Here is an 8,454-nt window from a genome sequence, read left to right on the forward strand (position 1 = left end):
TTTCCCTTCCAAAATGTTTCTCCTCCAAAACGTGTCCCTTCCTAAATGTTTCTCCTCCAAAATTTTTCCCCTCCAAAATGTTTCCCTTCCTAAATGTTTATCCTCCAAAACGTTTCCCCTCCAAAACGTTTCCCTTCCAAAACGTTTCCCCTCCAAAACATTTCCCCTCCAAAACGTTTCCCTTCCAAAATTTTTCCCCTCCAAAACATTTCCCCTCCAAAACGTTTCCCTTCCAAAACATTTCCCTTCCAAAACGTTTCCCCTCCAAAACGTTTCCCTTCCAAAATTTTTCCCCTCCAAAACATTTCCCTTCCAAAACGTTTCCCCTCCAAAACATTTCCCTTCCAAAACGTTTCCCCTCCAAAACATTTCCCCTCCAAAACGTTTCCCTTCCAAAATTTTTCCCCTCCAAAACATTTCCCCTCCAAAACGTTTCCCTTCCAAAACATTTCCCTTCCAAAACGTTTCCCCTCCAAAACGTTTCCCTTCCAAAATTTTTCCCCTCCAAAACATTTCCCTTCCAAAACGTTTCCCCTCCAAAACATTTCCCCTCCAAAACGTTTCCCTTCCAAAATTTTTCCCCTCCAAAACATTTCCCTTCCAAAACGTTTCCCCTCCAAAACATTTCCCCTCCAAAACGTTTCCCTTCCAAAATTTTTCCCCTCCAAAACATTTCCCTTCCAAAACGTTTCCCCTCCAAAACATTTCCCTTCCAAAACGTTTCCCCTCCAAAACATTTCCCCTCCAAAACGTTTCCCTTCCAAAATTTTTCCCCTCCAAAACATTTCCCCTCCAAAACGTTTCCCTTCCAAAACATTTCCCTTCCAAAACGTTTCCCCTCCAAAACGTTTCCCTTCCAAAATTTTTCCCCTCCAAAACATTTCCCTTCCAAAACGTTTCCCCTCCAAAACATTTCCCCTCCAAAACGTTTCCCTTCCAAAATTTTTCCCCTCCAAAACATTTCCCTTCCAAAACGTTTCCCCTCCAAAACATTTCCCCTCCAAAACATTTCCCTTCCAAAATTTTTCCCCTCCAAAACGTTTCCCCTCCAAAACATTTCCCCTCCAAAACGTTTCCCTTCCAAAACGTTTCCCCTCCAAAACATTTCCCCTCCAAAACGTTTCCCTTCCAAAATTTTTCCCCTCCAAAACATTTCCCCTCCAAAACGTTTCCCTTCCAAAACATTTCCCCTCCAAAACGTTTCCCCTCCAAAACATTTCCCTTCCAAAACGTTTCCCCTCCAAAACATTTCCCTTCCAAAACGTTTCCCCTCCAAAACGTTTCCCCTCCAAAACATTTCCCCTCCAAAACGTTTCCCTTCCAAAATTTTTCCCCTCCAAAACATTTCCCCTCCAAAACGTTTCCCTTCCAAAACGTTTCCCCTCCAAAACGTTTCCCCTCCAAAACATTTCCCTTCCAAAATGTTTCCCCTCCAAAACATTTCCCCTCCAAAACGTTTCCCCTCCAAAATTTTTCCCCTCCAAAACATTTCCCCTCCAAAACGTTTCCCCTCCAAAACGTTTCCCCTCCAAAACGTTTCCCCTCCAAAACGTTTCCCCTCCAAAACATTTCCCTTCCAAAATTTTTCCCCTCCAAAACGTTTCCCCTCCAAAACGTTTCCCCTCCAAAACATTTCCCCTCCAAAACATTTCCCTTCCAAAACGTTTCCCCTCCAAAACATTTCCCTTCCAAAACGTTTCCCCTCCAAAACGTTTCCCCTCCAAAACGTTTCCCTTCCAAAATTTTTCCCCTCCAAAACATTTCCCCTCCAAAACGTTTCCCTTCCAAAACGTTTCCCCTCCAAAACGTTTCCCCTCCAAAACATTTCCCCTCCAAAACGTTTCCCCTCCAAAACATTTCCCTTCCAAAATGTTTCTCCTCCAAAACGTGTCCCTTCCTAAATGTTTCTCCTCCAAAATTTTTCCCCTCCAAAATGTTTCCCTTCCTAAATGTTTATCCTCCAAAACGTTTCCCCTCCAAAACGTTTCCCTTCCAAAACGTTTCCCCTCCAAAACATTTCCCCTCCAAAACGTTTCCCTTCCAAAATTTTTCCCCTCCAAAACATTTCCCCTCCAAAACGTTTCCCTTCCAAAACATTTCCCTTCCAAAACGTTTCCCCTCCAAAACGTTTCCCTTCCAAAATTTTTCCCCTCCAAAACATTTCCCTTCCAAAACGTTTCCCCTCCAAAACATTTCCCTTCCAAAACGTTTCCCCTCCAAAACATTTCCCCTCCAAAACGTTTCCCTTCCAAAATTTTTCCCCTCCAAAACATTTCCCCTCCAAAACGTTTCCCTTCCAAAACATTTCCCTTCCAAAACGTTTCCCCTCCAAAACGTTTCCCTTCCAAAATTTTTCCCCTCCAAAACATTTCCCTTCCAAAACGTTTCCCCTCCAAAACATTTCCCCTCCAAAACGTTTCCCTTCCAAAATTTTCCCCCTCCAAAACATTTCCCTTCCAAAACGTTTCCCCTCCAAAACATTTCCCCTCCAAAACGTTTCCCTTCCAAAATTTTTCCCCTCCAAAACGTTTCCCCTCCAAAACATTTCCCCTCCAAAACGTTTCCCTTCCAAAATGTTTCCCCTCCAAAACATTTCCCCTCCAAAACGTTTCCCTTCCAAAATTTTTCCCCTCCAAAACATTTCCCCTCCAAAACGTTTCCCTTCCAAAACATTTCCCCTCCAAAACGTTTCCCCTCCAAAACATTTCCCTTCCAAAACGTTTCCCCTCCAAAACATTTCCCTTCCAAAACGTTTCCCCTCCAAAACGTTTCCCCTCCAAAACATTTCCCCTCCAAAACGTTTCCCTTCCAAAATTTTTCCCCTCCAAAACATTTCCCCTCCAAAACGTTTCCCTTCCAAAACGTTTCCCCTCCAAAACGTTTCCCCTCCAAAACATTTCCCTTCCAAAATGTTTCCCCTCCAAAACATTTCCCCTCCAAAACGTTTCCCCTCCAAAATTTTTCCCCTCCAAAACATTTCCCCTCCAAAACGTTTCCCCTCCAAAACGTTTCCCCTCCAAAACGTTTCCCCTCCAAAACATTTCCCTTCCAAAATTTTTCCCCTCCAAAACGTTTCCCCTCCAAAACGTTTCCCCTCCAAAACATTTCCCCTCCAAAACATTTCCCTTCCAAAACGTTTCCCCTCCAAAACATTTCCCTTCCAAAACGTTTCCCCTCCAAAACGTTTCCCCTCCAAAACGTTTCCCTTCCAAAATTTTTCCCCTCCAAAACATTTCCCCTCCAAAACGTTTCCCTTCCAAAACGTTTCCCCTCCAAAACGTTTCCCCTCCAAAACATTTCCCCTCCAAAACGTTTCCCCTCCAAAACATTTCCCTTCCAAAATGTTTCCCCTCCAAAACATTTCCCTTCCAAAACGTTTCCCCTCCAAAACATTTCCCCTCCAAAACATTTCCCCTCCAAACCGTTTCCCTTCCAAACCGTTTCCCTTCCAAACCGTTTCTCCTCCAAAACGTTTCCCTTCCAAAACGTTTCCCTTCCAAAACGTTTCCCTTCCAAAATTTTTCCCCTCCAAAACTTTTCCCCTCCAAAATTTTTCCCCTCCAAAACGTTTCCCCTCCAAAACGTTTCCCCTCCAAAACGTTTCCCCTCCAAAACATTTCCCTTCCAAAACGTTTCCCCTCCAAAACGTTTCCCTTCCAAAACGTTTCCCCTCCAAAACATTTCCCCTCCAAAACGTTTCCCTTCCAAAATTTTTCCCCTCCAAAACGTTTCCCCTCCAAAACGTTTCCCCTCCAAAACGTTTCCCCTCCAAAACGTTTCCCCTCCAAAACATTTCCCCTCCAAAACGTTTCCCCTCCAAAACATTTCCCTTCCAAAACGTTTCCCCTCCAAAACGTTTCCCCTCCAAAACGTTTCCCTTCCAAAACGTTTCCCTTCCAAAATTTTTCCCTTCCAAAATTTTTCCCCTCCAAAACGTTTCCCCTCCAAAACATTTCCCCTCCAAAACGTTTCCCCTCCAAAACATTTCCCTTCCAAAACGTTTCCCCTCCAAAACGTTTCCCCTCCAAAACATTTCCCCTCCAAAACGTTTCCCTTCCAAAACGTTTCCCCTCCAAAACATTTCCCCTCCAAAACGTTTCCCTTCCAAAATTTTTCCCCTCCAAAACGTTTCCCCTCCAAAACGTTTCCCCTCCAAAACGTTTCCCTTCCAAAACATTTCCCCTCCAAAACATTTCCCCTCCAAAACGTTTCCCCTCCAAAACATTTCCCTTCCAAAACGTTTCCCCTCCAAAACATTTCCCCTCCAAAACGTTTCCCTTCCAAAACGTTTCCCCTCCATAACGTTTCCCCTCCAAAACGTTTCCCCTCCAAAACGTTTCCCTTCCAAAACGTTTCCCCTCCAAAACGTTTCCCCTCCAAAACGTTTCCCTTCCAAAATTTTTCCCCTCCAAAACGTTTCCCCTCCAAAACATTTCCCCTCCAAAACGTTTCCCTTCCAAAATTTTTCCCCTCCAAAACGTTTCCCCTCCAAAACATTTCCCTTCCAAAACGTTTCCCTTCCAAAATTTTTCCCCTCCAAAACGTTTCCCCTCCAAAACATTTCCCCTCCAAAACGTTTCCCTTTTTTCCCCTCCAAAACTTTTCCCCTCTAAAACGTTTCCCCTCCAAAACGTTTCCCCTCCAAAACATTTCCCTTCCAAACCGTTTCCCCTTCCAAAACGTTTCCCCTCCAAAACATTTCCCCTCCAAAACGTTTCCCCTCCAAAACATTTCCCTTCCAAAATGTTTCCCCTCCAAAACATTTCCCTTCCAAAATTTTTCCCTTCCAAAACCTTTCCCTTCCAAAACGTTTCCCCTCCAAAATGTTTCCCTTCCAAAACGTTTCCCTTCCAAAATTTTTCCCCTCCTAAACGTTTCCCTTCCAAAACGTTTCCCCTCCTAAACGTTTCCCTTCCAAAACGTTTCTCCTCCAAAACATTTCCCTTCCAAACCGTTTCTCCTCCAAAACATTTCCCTTCCAAAACGTTTCTCCTCCAAAACATTTCCCTTCCAAACCGTTTCTCCTCCAAAACATTTCCCTTCCAAAACGTTTCCCCTCCAAAACATTTCCCCTCCAAAAAGTTTCCCTTCCAAAATTTTTCCCCTCCAAAACATTTCCCCTCCAAAACGTTTCCCTTCCAAAACGTTTCCCCTCCAAAACATTTCCCCTCCAAAACGTTTCCCCTCCAAAACATTTCCCTTCCAAAACGTTTCCCCTCCAAAACATTTCCCTTCCAAAACGTTTCCCTTCCAAAATTTTTCCCCTCCAAAACTTTTCCCCTCCAAAACTTTTCCCCTCCAAAATTTTTCCCCTCCAAAACGTTTCCCTTCCAAAACGTTTCCCCTCCAAAACATTTCCCCTCCAAAACATTTCCCTTCCAAAACGTTTCCCCTCCAAAACATTTCCCCTCCAAAACGTTTCCCTTCCAAAATTTTTCCCCTCCAAAACGTTTCCCCTCCAAAACGTTTCCCCTCCAAAACATTTCCCCTCCAAAACGTTTCCCCTCCAAAACATTTCCCTTCCAAAACGTTTCCCCTCCAAAACATTTCCCTTCCAAAACGTTTCCCTTCCAAAATTTTTCCCTTCCAAAACTTTTCCCCTCCAAAATTTTTCCCTTCCAAAACGTTTCCCCTCCAAAACATTTCCCTTCCAAAACGTTTCCCCTCCAAAACGTTTCCCTTCCAAAACGTTTCCCCTCCAAAACATTTCCCCTCCAAAACGTTTCCCCTCCAAAACATTTCCCTTCCAAAACGTTTCCCCTCCAAAACATTTCCCCTCCAAAACGTTTCCCTTCCAAAATTTTTCCCCTCCAAAACGTTTCCCCTCCAAAACGTTTCCCCTCCAAAACGTTTCCCCTCCAAAACGTTTCCCCTCCAAAACGTTTCCCTTCCAAAACGTTTCCCCTCCAAAACATTTCCCTTCCAAAACGTTTCCCCTCCAAAACATTTCCCCTCCAAAACGTTTCCCTTCCAAAATTTTTCCCCTCCAAAACTTTTCCCCTCCAAAACGTTTCCCCTCCAAAACATTTCCCTTCCAAACCGTTTCCCCTTCCAAAACTTTTCCCCTCCAAAATTTTTCCCCTCCAAAACGTTTCCCTTCCAAAATTTTTTTCCCCTCCAAAACATTTCCCCTCCAAAACGTTTCCCTTCCAAAACGTTTCCCCTCCAAAATGTTTCCCCTCCAAAACGTTTCCCCTCCAAAACGTTTCCCTTCCAAAACGTTTCCCTTCCAAAATGTTTCCCCTCCAAAACTTTTTCCTTCCAAAATTTTTCCCTTCCAAAACGTTTCCCTTCCAAAATTTTTCCCCTCCTAAACGTTTCCCCTCCAAAACGGTTCCCTTCCAAAACATTTCTCCTCCAAAACATTTCCCTTCCAAACCGTTTCTCCTCCAAAACATTTCCCTTCCAAAACGTTTCTCCTCCAAAACATTTCCCTTCCAAACCGTTTCTCCTCCAAAACATTTCCCTTCCAAAACGTTTCCCCTCCAAAACATTTCCCCTCCAAAACGTTTCCCTTCCAAAATTTTTCCCCTCCAAAACATTTCCCCTCCAAAACGTTTCCCCTCCAAAACGTTTCCCCTCCAAAACATTTCCCCTCCAAAACGTTTCCCCTCCAAAACGTTTCCCTTCCAAAACGTTTCCCTTCCAAAATTTTTCCCCTCCAAAACTTTTCCCCTCCAAAATTTTTCCCCTCCAAAACGTTTCCCTTCCAAAACGTTTCCCCTCCAAAACATTTCCCCTCCAAAACGTTTCCCCTCCAAAACGTTTCCCTTCCAAAACGTTTCCCCTCCAAAACATTTCCCCTCCAAAACGTTTCCCTTCCAAAATTTTTCCCCTCCAAAACGTTTCCCTTCCAAAATTTTTCCCCTCCAAAACATTTCCCCTCCAAAACGTTTCCCATCCAAAACGTTTCCCCTCCAAAACGTTTCCCATCCAAAACGTTTCCCCTCCAAAACATTTCCCCTCCAAAACGTTTCCCCTCCAAAACATTTCCCTTCCAAAACGTTTCCCCTCCAAAACATTTCCCTTCCAAAACGTTTCCCCTCCAAAACTTTTCCCCTCCAAAACGTTTCCCTTCCAAAACGTTTCTCCTCCAAAACATTTCCCCTCCAAAACGTTTCCCCTCCAAAACATTTCCCTTCCAAAACGTTTCCCCTCCAAAACATTTCCCTTCCAAAACGTTTCCCCTCCAAAACATTTCCCCTCCAAAACGTTTCCCTTCCAAAACTTTTCCCCTCCAAAACGTTTCCCCTCCAAAACGTTTCCCCTCCAAAACATTTCCCCTCCAAAACGTTTCCCCTCCAAAACATTTCCCTTCCAAAACGTTTCCCCTCCAAAACATTTCCCCTCCAAAACGTTTCCCTTCCAAAATTTTTCCCCTCCAAAACATTTCCCCTCCAAAACGTTTCCCCTCCAAAACGTTTCCCCTCCAAAACATTTCCCTTCCAAAACGTTTCCCCTCCAAAACGTTTCCCCTCCAAAACGTTTCCCTTCCAAAATTTTTCCCCTCCAAAACTTTTCCCCTCCAAAACGTTTCCCCTCCAAAACATTTCCCTTCCAAACCGTTTCCCCTTCCAAAACGTTTCCCCTTCCAAAATGTTTCCCCTCCAAAACTTTTTCCTTCCAAAATTTTTCCCTTCCAAAACGTTTCCCTTCCAAAACGTTTCCCCTCCAAAACGTTTCCCTTCCAAAACGTTTCCCTTCCAAAATTTTTCCCCTCCTAAACGTTTCCCTTCCAAAACGTTTCCCCTCCTAAACGTTTCCCTTCCAAAACGTTTCTCCTCCAAAACATTTCGCTTCCAAACCGTTTCTCCTCCAAAACATTTCCCTTCCAAAACGTTTCTCCTCCAAAACATTTCCCTTCCAAACCGTTTCTCCTCCAAAACATTTCCCTTCCAAAACGTTTCTCCTCCAAAACATTTCCCTTCCAAAACGTTTCTCCTCCAAAACATTTCCCTTCCAAAACGTTTCTCCTCCAAAACATTTCCCTTCCAAACGTTTCCCTTCCAAAACGTTTCCCCTCCAAAACATTTCCCTTCCAAAACGTTTCCCCTCCAAAACATTTCCCCTCTAAAACGTTTCCCCTCCAAAACATTTCCCCTCTAAAACGTTTCCCCTCCAAAACATTTCCCCTCTAAAACGTTTCCCCTCCAAAACATTTCCCCTCTAAAACGTTTCCCCTCCAAAACATTTCCCCTCTAAAACGTTTCCCCTCCAAAACATTTCCCTTCCAAAACGTTTCCCCTCCAAAACATTTCCCCTCTAAAACGTTTCCCCTCCAAAACATTTCCCCTCTAAAACGTTTCCCCTCCAAAACATTTCCCCTCTAAAACGTTTCCCCTCCAAAACATTTCCCCTCCAAAACATTTCCCCTCTAAAACGTTTCCCATCCAAAACGTTTCCCCTCCAAAACGTTTCCCTTCCAAAACGTTTCCCTTCCAAAACATTTCCCTT

The sequence above is a fragment of the Palaemon carinicauda genome, unplaced genomic scaffold (genome assembly GCF_036898095.1).
Source record: "Palaemon carinicauda isolate YSFRI2023 unplaced genomic scaffold, ASM3689809v2 scaffold611, whole genome shotgun sequence".
Lineage (NCBI taxonomy): Eukaryota > Metazoa > Arthropoda > Malacostraca > Decapoda > Palaemonidae > Palaemon > Palaemon carinicauda.